This window comes from Jaculus jaculus, chromosome 14 (assembly GCF_020740685.1).
Source record: "Jaculus jaculus isolate mJacJac1 chromosome 14, mJacJac1.mat.Y.cur, whole genome shotgun sequence".
In the NCBI taxonomy this organism is placed as follows: Eukaryota; Metazoa; Chordata; class Mammalia; order Rodentia; family Dipodidae; genus Jaculus; species Jaculus jaculus.
Window position 1 is genome coordinate 67387130 of NC_059115.1, and position 16114 is coordinate 67403243.

The 16114-nt window shown below is 52.5% G+C and overlaps 1 long non-coding RNA gene across 1 annotated transcript in view; it reads left to right on the forward strand.

The window, feature by feature from the left end:
• Nucleotides 1–16114, forward strand: part of LOC123454564 — a 239200-nt gene that overhangs the window by 73487 nt on the left and 149599 nt on the right. The window contains exon 2 of the long non-coding RNA XR_006633402.1: nt 178–223. This is a non-coding gene — a long non-coding RNA (uncharacterized LOC123454564). The remainder of the gene's footprint in view (nt 1–177; nt 224–16114) is intronic.

Genomic DNA, 16114 nt, shown 5'->3' on the forward strand with positions numbered 1-16114 from the left:
ACTCCAGGCTTTCGCTGTTGCTCTGGGATCCACATCTCCCAGGAGGAATTAGAAAGCCCAATTGGTGCAGAGAATCAAAATTAACTTGGAAACATGTTTCGGCCACATCCAAAACCCTGGCTGCCGGGAGTAGAATCCCAAGCCCCTAATGTGCCTTCTGATTTTGTCCTTCTGCAGGGTTCTCCAGCCTCAGAGCGTGGACTGAGAGAGGCCCAGCGAACAGGTGAGTGCGGGCTGCGACCCTCCAGCCCACCTGGGACTCAGAAGCCCGTTGTTCCTGCCTGCACACCCCCATGCTGACGGTGGCCTTGACAGAGACATGCCCACTCTCAAACCACCTGTGTGTGTAACTGACCCCTGAGCTTCCTAACCTCTGCCTGTCACTCCCCAGCCCCTGGTGGGGGGCAGGGAGAAGGAAGTTGCCAGCGGGCTGAGAGCTGCTTATTCCTGCGTCTATAGCTTTCCTTGGTGTGGTGTTCTACCCAAAGAATGATGCCCTTGGACATGTCTTTAAAAATATTAGTTATGGATTTGGAAACAGACACACACACACACTCACATACACACACACACACACACCGAGAAAGAGAAAGAGAATAGGTGTGCCAGAACTTCTGGCCACAGCAAATGAACTCCAGAAGCCTGCGCCACCTTTGCACATGCAGTTTTCACGGGTACCAGGACATTGAACCTGGGCTGGCAGGCTTTCTATGCAAGCACCTCTAACTGCTGAGCTATCTCCAGGAAATGTCTTTTTGAGATAAAGAGAAATGTGCTGGTGCAGGTCCTGTGGCTTTCCTACCAGTCCTTCACAATGTACTAGCTTCGGTTGACATCAGATAATTTTTCCACTATTTTATCCCTGAGCTACTTTGGCACTATTATCTCACTAACATTAGCACATGGAGGGGATTTTGTGTGTGTGTGTGTGTGTGTGTGTGTGTGTGTAAAATGGGGAGGAGGGACTTTGAAAAAGGGAGTGTCACCCACAGGATGGTGCTTGCCTGGGACAGAACAAGGGAGGGCCTGGAAGCCTGCAGAGAAAGTTCTGCAGTGACTGCTCAGTGCTGGCCATCCTTGGTCCTGGACCTGGGTAGGTAGGAGGCGCTCCATGGGTCATCAGGAGTGCCCCTCCACACTTACACACTCGGTGCCCGCCCAAGACCCCAAGGCGCTTGTTTACAAAGGCTTAGAGACCCAGTCCCTGTGCCTGGGGGCTACCTCAGGAGTGTGGCCACCTCCCCCGGGGGGGACAATGTGGTGCTGGCTTCCCACCAAAAGGAACTAGCAGTTGCCACAAGTGATTTCGACAGGAAGAGAGCCTTCCTTGACCCCCTTTTCTGGGCTATCCAGTGGTGCCCTCCTTAGAGAGATGAGGGGAGCTGTTCCCTCAGAAAGCTCCCCATGCGGTGGGTCTGGTGTTTCTTGGTTAGAGATGGTGGGCAGTGGACAGTTTCCAGGTTTTTGAAGCTTTATGTCGTCAATATGTGTGAAGTTCGTGTTCCCTTCCAAACGCCGTCTGTGGCGGCCCCTCTGTTCAGAGAAATGGTCCAAGGGTGAGAAGGCTGGGCAGCGCGGCTGTGTGGAGATGGTGTTGCCGCCTTGAGCTGGAGTCCCAAGTTGATGTGATTGTTCCCTGAGCACTGCAAGGACCCGGTTTTTGTCACCTCTGTTGTGGGTCAAGACGGAGAGGTGCGCATCTGAGGGGACCTGACCCTTTCTGGCTTCTTTCCCACGTACTCCATGTTGAGGATGTGACAGGAATCTCCTGTGTTAACTCCTCCTGAGGACAAGTGGGTGATCACCCCACCCTGTGCAGAGGACACTTGGTGAGAAGAGCAGTGAGGACTTGCCCGAGGCCACGTCACACTGGGGAGGCGCGATGGAAGCCCAGGTCCACCCAACTTGAGAGATCTCCTTTTCCTTGGGAAGCAGCACTTTGTCCTTTCCAATAGTAGGAAATGAAGGGAGCACCTCCCAATGTCACCCACTTCCTCCCAGGAGCATGTCCTGGCCTGCCTGCCTAAATCCACAGGACACACAGCATTAGAGCGTCTCTGGGTTGTCAACGCAGCCCGTCACGGCTCGAGTGGGATGAACACAGGGATGAGTGTTTGATGGCAGGTGGACATGTTGATCATCGCCTGATCCTCACCAGGGAGGCCTCCAGGCTCGTCCTCCTGAGGCACCTGATCGCCTCATCCTCCAGATGCCTCCCTGACCCTGAGATGGGAGGGGCAGAACAGACCAGCAAGTGTCGTGGGTCTGGGAGCCTCCCGGAGCTGTCCCGCTCAGCTCCTGGGGCCTGGGTGAAAATCATCACCTGAGGACCCTGTCCCAGGGCACTGTGGGTAATGAGTGAATCTAGGATCTTTAGAAATTTCACACTTTCTTCCTGAGCTGCATGTGACCCTGGGGTAAGTGAGTGACTTTACCTCTTTCTGCCACAGTTTCCTCATTGATAGACAAGATCCCCACAACTTGTTGTCAAAAATGTAGCCCCAAGCACCCCTCTCCCTCCCTTCCCTTTTTGAGGTTTTCACCAGAATGGCACCCTCATTTTCGCTAGCTATGGGAGACGCTTCCTTGTGCTGACAATGACGATGGGTAACTCAGTTTTTCTTCATTTTTTTTTTCCTTGCTCTTTGAGAGATGTTTAAAATTATGACCCAGCCCCTGCAAAGCTTTATATATGTGTGATAAGAAGTGGCTTCACTCCTAAAATATAATACCAAGTAGGATGTCTTTTATTTATGGACAGTTTTTATACACGTACATAATGTATTTTGGTCATTCCCTCCCATTACCTTCTCTTAACCCCCTCCCCAGCTCCGTTCCACTGAACCCCTTCTTCACCTCAACTACTCCCTCTTCTGTTTCAATGCCTTTTTTTTTTCTTGTGTACGACCTACCGAGTTTAATTAGGGTTGCCTGCACGTGCGTGTTATAGATCGTTAATGATTGCTAGGGGAGTGAGAGACGTTTTCTGCAGCACTATAGCCACTGATTGGACCCGAGTGCTGAGGTAAATAATTCCCCAACTAGAATTTTTAAAGATCTTTTAACATTTCCTCTTTCAAAATGTGAGTCACTAGTAACTCTATTTCCAGGAAACCTGCCCCAAGGAAGTTGCTAAGATGTGTACAAAGATTGATGCATGAGGATGTTTGTCAGGGCACCGCTCGTGTTAGTTAAAAATAGAAATCAGTCCGCTCCAAAGGCACAGGACAGGGCCTTCGCCGTGGCACCTGCAGATAGGGAAGGTTCTGGGCGGGCAGCCATTGAGAACTGCGTTTGAGATGAATTATTAATAATGTAGGAGGAAATCTTCACATTTCATTGTTAAAGAGAAAAGGCAATTTTCCAAAATTAATCCTGACTGTATTTTTATAACTATATTGAAAAACAATATAAGCAAGGTAAAGGAGGGGAGAGGGAGAGGCAGTGTGGAAGGGTAATACTTCCTTCACTTCCTGGCTGCCCCACCATGACTTGTCACTGCTTATATAATCCCAGAGTAGTTAACGCTTGAGACATGCGTCTGCCCCGCAAGTGTGGGCATTTTGGTCAGTCCGGTCCACTACATCCAAGAACTTTAGATTACTCTGTTGTTGTTTTCTATTCTAAAGGTTTTCTTTTTCTCAAAATGATTTAAAAAAAAAAAAAAAAAAAAACAACCATTTGCTGTGGGTCCTGTGTTCGGTCTTCTGACCCAGGAGCTATAGCTTTGGGGACATGGGCTTGGAGGGCCCTGCTGCCACAGTAACAAAAACACGGGCAGAATGGAGTTCACTTTCTCACCCTTCTAGAGGCTGGAAGCCTACATTCAAGATGGTGGCAGTTTGCACGTAGGTGTCCCCCATAAACTCATGTGTTCTGAATGTTTGGTCCCCAGCTGATGGTAACTTAGGAGACAGAGCCTGCTAGAGGAAGTATGTTGTTGAGGATGGAGCTTGGGGTGTTTTAGCTAGCTCCCCCTTGCCAGAGATCAGCTCACTCTCCTGCTTCTGTTCTCCACATGTGGCGCGGGTGGCATGCCGCCTCTGCTCGTGCCCCTGCCATCATGGAGCTGCCCCTCAAGACTCTGAGCCAAAAGAAAACCTTTCCTCCCATCAGCTGCTTTTGGTCAGATTCTTTGTCCCAGCAGCGAGCAGGGAACTAAAGTAGATGTCCTATCTTCTGAGGACACTGGCCTTGGATTGCTGGGGCCACCTTCTCCCCACATCTGCCCATGGTCTCTCGTGAATGTGTTTCTTATAAGGACATGTTGGATTAGATGCCACCCTGACCTCATCCTAAGTCAGCCCCCTCAATCTCCAAATGCAGACAGTTTGCAGTGGGGTTCCATGCTGATACGCTCTTTGTAGGATGAAGACATTGTCAGGTAAAAAAAAAAAAAAAAATGCATTCACTGGGCTGGAGAGATAGCTTAGTGGTTAAGGCACTTGCCTGCACAGCCAAAGGACCTAGGTTTGATTCCCCAGGACCCACGTAAGCCAGATGCACAAGGGGGCGCACACATCTGGAGTTCATTTGCAGTGGCTACAGGCTCTGGTGTGCCCATTCTGTCTTTGTCTGTTGTCGCAGTCAGGTCCACATTGCTGGTAGAAATCACCCAACGAGAGCAGCTTGTGGGAAAAGAGGTTTATTTTGGCTTACAGGCCCTAGGGGAAAGCTCCATGATGGCAGGAAAAACAACGACATGAGCAGAGGGTGGACATCACCCCCTGGCCAACATAAGGTGGACCATAGCAACAGGAGAGTATTCCAGACACTGGCAAGGGGAAACTGACTATAACACCCGTAAGCCCGCCTCCAACAACACACTCCCTCCAGGAGGCATTAATTTTGAAATCTCCATCAGCTGGGAACCTAGCGTTCAGAACACCTGAGTTTATGGAGGGACACCTGAATCAAACCACCACACCTATCTTCTCTCTACCTCTCTCTGCTTGCAAATAAATAAATTTAATAAAATAAAATTTAAAAAGAAAAAGGTGTTCACACACCTCACTGCCAACCATCCTAGCTTAGCTGGAGCCCCACACACCGTAGAGGATCAGTGGCCTCCCCAGCTGATGACAGGGAGCTTCAACCCACTGCCCAGCCGGGCATGGCCACCCGAAGGCTAGCTCAGGAAGACATCCAAGTTCAAAACTGGAAGCGCAGACTCTAGTGAACGTGCACTGTTTGCACACCACCATAAAGTTGAGAAATCCTCAGTTGAGTCACCTGAAGTCCTGCGTACACACACGGGCATATTCCAAGGTCCAGGAGGTTTGGTTTCAGCAAGAGAACCGAGGGAGCACTGTTGCAGTTACCTCCACGTCGCTGCGTCAAAACACCCGACCACAGGCAGCCAATGGGAAGAAAGTTGCTTATTCGGGCTTATGGTCTGGAAGGGAGGCTCCATGATGTTAGGGGAAAGCATGGCATGAGCAGAGACTGGACGTCACCTGGGCAGCAACAAGAGGAAAACAGCAGCAGGAGAGTGAGCTGATCTCTGAAAAGGGGAAGCTGGATATAGCACCCTTAAGCCCCCCCCCAACAACACACCTCCTCCAGCAAGGCTCCACCTCCCAAATTTCCATGAACTGGGGACCAAGCATTCAGAACACATGAGTTTATGGGGGATGCCCGACTCAAACCACCACAGGCGCATTCAGCTTACAGCAAAGGCTTCCTCTCCTGGCAATTGCAGCCATTTATTTTGCACAGCCCCGAGTTTGAAACCACAGTGGGAGTGGGAGGGAGGTAAGTGTGGGTGAAGAGATCTCTGTTGGAGCTGGGAGACCCCAGTGAGGTATGACCTAGGAGTCTGCACAGCCTGCTCACTAGGCTCCACACCAACTCCTGCAGGCAACAGTGGGGACACTCCTGAGCCCGTCATCAGAGGTGGGCTGTTCGGAGTCAGAGCAAAGCCACTCAGCCAGGCTGGAGAGATGGCTTAGCGGTTAAGCACTTGCCTGTGAAGCCTAAGGACCCTGGTTTGAGGCTCGATTCCCCAGGACCCATGTTAGCCAGATGCACAACAGGGTGCACGCATCTGGAGATCATTTGCAGTGCTAGAAGCTCTGGCGCGCCCATTCTCCTCTCTCTCTGCCTCTTTCTCTCTCTGTCTGTCACTCTCAAATAAATAAATAAATAAAAATAAAAAATGAAAAAGCCACTCAGCCTGTACAAATTCATTGTATTATAAAACTCTAAAGCATATGACAGAGGTTAGAAAAAAATTAAGTTAGACATAGACACTTAAAACGGGCTTTGAAATTTAAACCTCAAACTTCAGCTGGGCGTGGTGGTGCACGCCTTTAATCCCAGCGCTGGGGAGGCAGAGGTAAAAGGATCACTGTGAGTTTGTGGCCACCCTGAGACTCTGAGACTCTATAGTGAATTCCAGATTAGCCTGGGCTCAAGTGAGACCTTACCTTGAAAAAAAAAAAGGGGCTGGAGAGATGGCTTAGTGGTTTAGCGCTTGCTTGTGAAGCCTAAGGACCCCGGTTCGAGGCTCGGTTCCCCAGGACCCACGTTAGCCAGATGCACAAGGGGGCGCATGCGTCTGGAGTTCGTTTGCAGTGGCTGGAGGCCCAGGTGCGCCCATTCTTTCTATCTGCCTCTTTCTCTCTCGAATAAATAAATAAAAATAAAAACAAACCCAAAAATTAAGAAAATAGTAAAACTCAAACTTCAGAAGCTATTTTGTTTGTAAAAATCAGTAATGGACAACGGGACTAGGGCAGTAGTGTGAGCCAGTTTCTATTACTACAACAAAAGAGCAAACGCAGCATACTTTATAAAGAAAATGGAAAGGTAGGGCTGGAGAGATGGCTTAGCGGTTAAGTGCTTGCCTGTGAAGCCTAAGGACCCTGGTTCGAGGCTCAGTTCCCCAGGTCCACGTTAGCCAGATGCACAAGGGGGCGCACGCGTCTGGAGTTCGTTTGCAGAGGCTGGAAGCCCTGGCGCGCCCATTCTCTCTCTCTCCCTCTATCTGTCTTTCTCTCTGTGTCTGTCGCTCTCAAATAAATAAATTAAAAAAAATTAGAAAAGAAAATGGAAAGGTATGTCTGCATTCCAGTTCAAATTCTCTGGTTAATAGTGACCTGGTAACCCTACAGTTGGGTGCGGGGCGTTTTATTGAGCAAGCTTGGCCCCGCTGCGCATAACAACTCGGTTTCAGCACCTGCTACTGACTCAGCAGGATCTCCTCTCCCGGCCACTGCCCTGGGAAGCCAGAAATGGGCCGTGATGCCCAGAGAGACACGTGCCCCTGACTCTCGTTCCCTCCAATGTCTTGGGACCGCCTGCACTGCTAGACTGAGCAGGGGAGCCTTCCCGGTGACACCTCGGCAGGACGCTTGTGGGGGCTCTGGGGTGCGAGCCCAAAGCCGTTGTCGCCTCTCTGTTCTGCAGAAAACGAAACTGAGGCCCAGGGCAGGCGCTGCTGCCGCCAGGTCATGAATAAGCCAGGCAATGGGAGAAATAAGACAGACGCTCAAATTGTGACAGCCCAAGCTCGTGGTCTTATTTAACCCAGTTGCATTTCTGTTTTGAACCTCTTGGCAACGTTTGCTTTCTTTTCTTTTCTTTTCTTTCTTTTCTTTTCTTTTCTTTCCTTGTGTTTTGTTTTGAAGCAGGGTCTCACTATATACCTGACTGAGCAGGAACTCACTGTGTAGTCCAGGCTGGCCTCAAACTCATGGTGGTCCTCTGACTTTCCTACCTCAGCCTCCTGGGTGCTGGGATTAAAGGTGGGTGCCACCAAGCCCAACCCCCTTAGCGACTTTTCCACCGTTTACCTGCGTGTTTTGCTTCTCCGGCACCTGGTAGTAAAGAATTGGTATTATTATTTTTTTCCTTAGCCCACAGTGCTTATATTATACAGCCCTCCTGTGATGCCCTCCACATCTGTATAAATAAACCTTTATAACAGACTCCTGGAAAGCGAAATGCTCCGTGGGCCCCAGATGGTTATAGGAGGGTTTCTTGGAGGCTGCCGATCAGGGTGTCACGGCGGTCAATTATTCCTTCGTTCAGCCTGTGCCCACTGAGCCAAACAGAGGGAACATGGCAGTGAAGGAGACAGCTCTGTCTGCAGGGTGGCGCTGTCCTCAGGAGCTGGCTTTCTCCTGCAGAGAGGCGCCAGGAGCAAATGACGCTTTTGCGAGGAATTAAGCCACTGAGATGAGCCAGGGTGCAATGGGGCTATTGTAGGTGAGGCGTCTGCAGTGGGCTTCTCTGGGAGGTCACAGCTGGGGCTAGAATGAAGGCTCTTGCAGAAGTAAACACACAGCCCCAAGGCAGGCTGACATGTGGGTTGTGTGGAGAACACGCAGGATGGCAAAAAAGACAGATGCTGGGGGTGGCAGTGGGAAGTGAAGCCCAGAGACACGGGTGAGGCGGGGGGGGGGGTTGAATATGTGTGGTGGGGACAAAGAATGAGATGGTAATGACCAGACTAGGGTGGAGGAGGTGGAGGTGGCCATGTTCTGAAAGTCTGAGCTGATGGGATCTGAGCCGATCCTGAGTGTGAGGGAAGAGGGAAAGCCAGGACAAGGGTGACTGAGGGTCTTACATGTCCCTTCCAAGACTAACCACCAGAAGTTAGCACAGACCTTCCCCCAAAGTCAAGGCTAGTTAAGGCCCCATTTAGACTGCCTCCACCCGGATGGAAGACCCAAGTAGAGTCCCCAAGCTTCCTAAAGCACAGACAACTTCAAGGGTGCCTGCACCCACTTCTGCCGAGATGATTCAGAACTCGGGACAAATTGGACGAGCCGGTTGATGACGCAAGGGGATGCCGAAGGCAGTGAGAGCCATTGCCCGTCCCTGTGTGTGGGGTCAGGAACATTCCCCCTCCTGGGACACCTGGCACACTGTGCCACTGAGAACTGCACCGAGTTTTCTGCAGGGTGTGGCATTGCCAACCTGTTGGGCTGAACCACGGGTGGTGGCATGGAACTGAGCAGCCATCCCTGAGGAGACTGTTGCCTCTGTGTATCCCCCCCCCCCCGCCACCACTGACCTCTTGCCCTCTGGGTCGCTCTGCGCTCAGTCCCCATTCTCAGATGTGCGTCTCTCAGCATAAACTCACTTGTGCACCAAGGAGCTCCTGACAGCAAAGACACTATTACTACTGGGGGAAAAAAAATCCCAGGAATTTAGTCTTTCCTCCCAAGAGCGGGCACAAAAACCAGTCTGCTTCTTTCTACGTAACGGGGTAGCCCCTGGTAGCATTTGCTGAAAGTACCAGATGTCTCAGAGGGAAAGTGGAGGGCCAAGTTGGGGCCAGGAGAGCTGTGGGGTGTTTGTGGGATGTCTCAGGGGAGGTGTGGGCTGCAGCTGGCTAGATGAGTCTGGAGCCTCGGGAGAGACAGACACCCAGAGTGTTCTGAAAGCATGGAGCTGGTTGCTGTGACTTGAGAAGTGACCCTAGCTGGGGAGAGGAATGGAGCAGGTAGCCTGGTATGGCTGGGGGTAAGCAGGGCCCACCACAGGACAGATCATCCCATGCTCCTGTGTGGGAGAAAGGATAAAAACCACCTTGTATGCGGCCAGATCGGGCCATATCCCCTTGAGCCCAGTGTCATCGAGGGATGGGAGGGGCCCGAGGAGGGGATGGTTGGTGAGGAAGCAGAGCCAAGAGACAGGAGCCCCTGGTGGGGCTGTGACTGACCAGGAGGGCTCACGTGGGTGCTCTTGTAGCCGAGCTGGTGGCCAGAGAGTTCGGCCCGATGCGCATGGTGTGCTGGGTTCTGAGCTGCACAGGCTGTGGGCGTCTTCCAGCTCAGAAAGCAAAGGCCGAGGCGGGAGAAGCTAAGGACAGACGTGTTCAGACTGGGTCAGGATGGCCGCCGGAGTCTCTGTGTTCTTCCAGAGCTGTGACAACCCCACCCATGGGCATGGAGGTGACATCAGAGGTGGCCCAGTGTGGAGACAGACGGAGCTCTGTCTTTCAAGCATAATCCATAGGTCATTCTGTGCCGGGCCTGACACCTTAGTTGCGCATGAATCAGCCCAAGCCAGTGTGGGGGGGGGTCCAGACCCCTGGAATCACAGCAGTGTTCTCTGCTCACTAGCCACACACTCGAAGATGCTGAGGTCACACATGAGCAGTGCCACCTCTGTGCCAGCAAGACCCAAGTCCTGGTTGGCACAGGGGCTGGCTTTCAGTTGTGTGGAGCCCCCCCAGCCCCGACCCCTGCCATCACAGACCTACCCTGCCACAGGACCTCCCCACCCCATCTCGTGGCCCTTTTGGGTGACAGTGGTCTGCAGTCCCGTGAGGGTCTTTGCAAGATGCATTTCTTTAGTTCTCTCTGTGTGCACACACTTGGGAAGCCTGCCACAGCCTGGTGGAGGCTGTAGGAACAGGACTAATGGATTCCAGGAGAGAGAGAGAGAGAGAGAGAGAGAGAGAGAGAGAGAGAGAGAGGGAGAGAGAGAGAGACGGGCTGCTGGAGACGCAGTCCCCGTGGGGGTGGCCACAGGCTCTGCAGCCAGCAGCCAGGATCCCTCACGGCTCCTGGCCCTGCAGACCCCTTGGCTGGCCAGAGCCCAGGGACAGGGACCAGAGTGGACGACTCTCCCGGCTGAGCTGTGGCCCTGCCTACTCTGTGGAGGGTAAGGAGGGATTACAAAAGCCACAGGACCCTGAGATTGGGGAAGCTCACAGGCCCTAGGACTTCAGAAAAACAGCTGAGGAGGCTGTTGGGGACAGGCCCCATGCTGTTGAGACCAAAGAAGGAAACAACTCAAAGCCCGTTCCAGGTGATTCTGCGAAGCGGTCACAGGACTTGGCTCAGCCCAAACCAGAAGTGCCTGGAATTCTGGGGAAGGCAGGTCACTTCTGGCTTGCACCCAAAGCCAGGCAGTTATAGGACTTCCCCGAAAGACCTGAGCTCCTGCCCTCACTCCTTGCCAAATGTTTACTGAGGTCCTCAGACATGCTGGGCTCCCAGCACGATGTCAAGGGGGTCGGGAAGGACCTGGACGTAGCCCATATGTAAAGAAGGTCCCTCTTGTTGCCCAAAGGATGGCTGCTTAAATATCTGTCATGCTACATGGTACGTTCTTGGAGAGGGTCTGCACAGAGAAAGGAGATGACAAGTGGATTTTCAGGTGTTTGTTAGAGAAGATTTGCAGAGGGCCCATCTCAGTTGAATCTTGAGGATGAGTAGGAGTTTTTAGGGATGGGGTGGGGACAAAGGAAGCCAAGATGTTATGCAAGTGACTTGAAGAGATTTGGACATACAGAATGTGACTGTGTGTGGGGACAGGCGCAGCCGACCTAAGCAGGGCTGCAGACAGCGAGCAGGAAAGACTGACAGAGCTGCGTTCTGAGGGACTCCTGGTGCCAAGTGAAGGTGTTTCAGATTGATCCTGGCCGTGGTGAAAATACTCTGATTTTTTTTTAATTTTAAGTATTACTTGTTTAGTTGAGAGAGGGAGAGAATGGGTGCATCAGGGCCTCCAGCCACTGCAAATGAACTCCAGATGCATGCGCCACCTTGTGCATCTGGTTTACGTGTGTCCTGGAGAATTGAACCTGGGTCCTTAAGCTATGTAGGCAAGCGCTTAACTGCTAAGCCACCTCTCCAGCCCAGGCTCTGAAGAGTTTTAAACAGAGGCTTTACGTGATCAAGCTGTGCATCACAGAAAGCTGTGTGAGAGTGGAGTTGAGATGAAGGGGTAGCCCCTCCCCAGGGATAAGCCTGAGCCTTCGTTTCACATTCATAGAGGACCGAAGCCAAACAGTCAGGAGTGGAAGTCTGACTGGCAGCTCTGCCCTTCCTAAGGGTGGGTGACAAGGGTCAGTGGCGAGGGGAAGAGAAAGAGTCTAGGTGATTTCATAGTGCATTGAAGGGGCTTCGCAAGTGACAGTGGGGTCCTGGGCGGAGGAACGGGTAGGGAAGGGGAAGGTAATTAGGCCAGACTAGGCCAAAATAGGGGGTGCAGCTTCTAGATGGTGTCACTCACAGCTTCCCACAGCGCCTTGTTCGTAGTGGGCTCTGCGGCACAACCCTGGGCTTCCTTTGTCGATGGCATATCTGTCCCCCTGCCTGGCTCCCACATCCCTGGTACACCCAGCCGCAAGTCACTGAACACGTTGACTCAGCTGCCAACAATCCCCATGTCCAGCCTGACCCTCATGGCATAGCAGGAACGAGTGGACACCACAGAGGGCAGCGTTCCCACTACGGGCCTTTGTAAGCAGGGAGAGGGCATGTTCTGACAGGCTGGTGGTGCAGGGCCTGCGCCAGGCTTTGCTCATGATGGTTGCATCAGATCTCTGGCAGAGTGACGGGGGGGGGGGGGAGCGGGCACCCAAGGCTGGCCAGTCTAGCCTGACGCAGCTACCTGTGACCCCTCCCAAGGCAGCCAAAGGCCTGCTTGGCTTTGAGAAACCCCTAAGGCTGGGATTGCTGGGAATAGCAGGAAGGGAAATGCAGTATGGAGGGTCTAGGGTGGCAGCTTTATGACATGAGCCAAACCAAAGAGCTCCGTTGCAGGAGCCTTCCCCATCCGGGACTCCGGGCCAGGCTGTCTCCTGCACAGTTTCTCTAATACTCCCACAAAGCCATCAGTGAGGCGAGGCTTCTGGCCACTGTCACACAGCCGGCAGGTGACCGAAGCGGGTCACTGCCTGAGCCTGGCTACCTTCATCCCCCCAAACTGCTAAGCCCGAGCCACATCTGAGGTAAAGTAAAAGAGAGGACATTTAAAAGACCGCATGCAGTCATACATGAGTCACTAAATTCCTTGCTAAAGACTGATGATGGGATAGTACAGAAGCGAGAGAGAGAGAGAGAGAAAGAGAGAGAGAGAGAGAAAGGAACATACTGGGGATGACATCACTTGCCTTCTCACTGCTGGAATAAAATGCCCAACAAAATCTGCACTGGGGAATTTACAGTCTGCCGTGGAGGGGAGGCGCACAGCTCGAAGCAGAGCTGATCCCCTTCAGTCCACCGTGCAGGAGCAGCGAGAGGTGGATGCTGGTACCCAGCCAGCTCTCTCATATTAAGGCAAATGCTCCACCACTGAGCTGTGTTCTCAACCCTAGCTCTCTCCTTTTTAAATATTTTTATTTATTTATTTGAGAGAGAGAGAGAGAGAGAGAGAGAGGCACATACTAGGGTCTATTGCTGCTGCAGACAAACTCCAAACACACATGCCACTTTGTACACCTGGCTTTTCATAGGTACTGAGAAATCAAACCCAGGCTGGCAGCCTTTGCAAGCACACGCTTTTAACCCTAGAGCCATCTCCCCAGCCCTCTCTCTCTTTTTTTTTAAATAGTCCAGGACCCCTGCCCATAAAATGATGCTACTTGCAGTTAAAGTGGGTCTTCCCACTTCAGTTCACTTAGGCAAAATAATCTAGGTAAATTCCTCACAGGAGATTTTAGGTCCTGTCTCATTAAAAGAAACCACTATAATAAGCACCTACTATGCGTCTAGCCTTGAGGTGTATAGTCGTGGCCCCAGCAAGGCATATACCTGTGGGGAAGGAACTACACACACGCACACATGCGCGCACACACACACACACACACACGGTGTCTCTAACCCAATGTTGTAAGAATGGACATGTCTACTACCTGGCCCAGATACAATCCTGGTGATTACATGCCTCCTCTAACCTCCTGTGCCTCACCACACACACCATGGCTTAGGATACGGAGTCTACAAAGGATGGAGAACTGGCCCTTCCACCCCATGCATATCCAGGAGGACATTAAATGGCACCTGTCATTTCACCACCACAGCCCTTAAGGGTCTTAATCTTGATGCAGACCTCCACCCACCTGGCCAGCCAGCATCCGAGCTTGTACAGACAGAGTGGCAAACTGGGCTTCTGCAACTCGGAGCTGGGTCCACTGACCCCAGTTTTCTAGAAGAGGAGACTGGCTCGGAGAGCTGCGTCTCAGGAGTGACAGAGGCTGAATTTGCCCCCTGGACTATTCCGCTGGAAGCAGCCATATGTCACGTCACTCAGGGTGCTTCTGAGTCCCAGAGCCACCTGGACGGCCCAGGCTCCATTCCCCAACCATTACCCACAGTCCTCCCCGCCTGGCCCCTTTGCTCGCTGGCAGGCATGTCCAGTTGGAAGCAAAAATGACTTTGATATCACCAGGACAGTGGAGTGGCTGTCCCCTCGGGGTGATGGGCACACCAGCTTTAGAATCAGGTCCCTGACCTAGGCTCCGGGCTTAGTCTCTCCATATGTGAGCTGGAATAATAAGCACGTGTCAGCCTGGTGCGAAGGCCGGGACCACGTGGCTGTGGAGTCTTGTCCCTGTCAGTACCTCCCGCCCAGCGACAGTGTCCCGAAGGCAGACTGTGCTAGTTACGGGGAGGCGCGGACTGTTACTGAACCGGGGTGGGGGGTTCTGTAATAAGGTTGTGGGAGGTGCGCAGGGGGTAGGGCAGGAGGCTGGAGCCCCGCCAGTTGGGAAGCATAGTATCTTGGTTGTTTTACTCATTGTTGTGACCCAGTCACCAACAATCAGCAGTGTAAGGGAGGACAGGCTATTCCCTGGGGGGGGGGGGGGGTCTGGCAGCAGGAACATGAGGCTGCTTCCTAACAACTGCGGGGCTCAGGAGGCAGCCAGCAGTGACTGGTGAGACACAGCCCACGGCCCACGGCAAGGTGCTGCTCACTTTCCAAGGGGCCGTCTTCTCTGGAGAACTCCTCACAGATGCTGTAAGGAGTGTACCTCAAAGGTACTTTAGATGGTTCTCAATCAGGTGGGCAATCAAAATTAATCATCACGGGCTGGGGAGATGGCTTAGCGGTTAAGGCAATTGCCTGTGAAGCCGAGGAACTCACGTTCGACTCTTCAGATCCCACATAAGGCAGACGCGCAAGGTGACATGTCTGGAGTTCAATTGCAGTGGCTGGAGGCCCTGGTGTGCCAATATATTCTCTCTCTCTCTCTCATTAAAAAATTTTTTTTAGGGCTGGAGAGATGGCGTAGCGGTTAAGCGCTTGTTTGTGAAGCCTCAGGACCCCGGTTCAAGGCTCGGTTCCCCAGGTCCCACGTTAGCCAGATGCACAAGGGGGCGCACACATCTGGAGTTCGTTTGCAGAGGCTGGAAGCCCTGGCGCGCCCATTCTCTCTCTCTCCCTCTATCTGTCTTTCTCTCTGTGTCTGTCGCTCTCAAATAAATAAATAAATAATTTTAAAAATACAATTTTTTTTATCACACATGGGGAGTTTTTGGGAAGAGTCCTGCTCACTGGACAGGTGCAAACAGGCATTCCTGGAGGATGGACCAGCAGAGCCAGAAGAAACAGGGCAGCAGCAGGCTTTGGTACACCAGGACCTAAGTGGAGCAAAAGCAGCAGGCTTAAGACAGCGTAGGATAGTGGTGAGGTGGGAAGTGGCCCCCCAGTTCTAAAGATGAGTGGGATCCAGCCCCCTGAGGTGGCTCCTGTGAAGGGAAGCTGGCTGGGAGGTGCTAGGAACCAGGGTTCCATGTGTGGTCTCCCAGCTTGGAAGCCTGAGTCAACAGGGAAGCCAAACAGAGTAGACCCAGTACATGGGCGGCAGGAGAGGAGGGAGCTCTGTGGCTTGCAACCTCTGCTCTGTGTGGACCGGCCTATGCCAGACCAATGGGGCCCAGAGCCAGCCTGCAGGCCGTGCCTGATTGAATGCTAGCTCCACTGGTGAGCTGACCATCCGGAAGGTGATGGAAAATTCAGCTGGCAGCAGAGGCAGAGTTCTTAAGAGGAAGAAGGGGGCTGGCTTGGATCATGTTAACTTGAAATACCTCTTGCCTCTCATAGGGACACTTGGTCAGACAGGCAGCTCTTGGACAGAAACAGACGCTTGCCTGACTGGATATCAGCTCTCCCCGGGGCCTCCAAGTTCCTTGTTGTGTCTGCACTTGCTCTGTGGCCAGTCTGGGGGTTAAGAAGTTTACTGCTTAGGATTGGATTGGGGTTTGATCTCCAAAAGGGCCGGTGTGGGAGAAAGTGGATTGGAACTTAAGGCAGAGACAATCACCCACCTGATGGGTCCTGTTTGCACCCCTCTCCATCCTGCCCCATGATTCGGGAGGCAGAGGACACGCGGGGTACCCCACCCCACAGTTCTCCCACCCGTGAC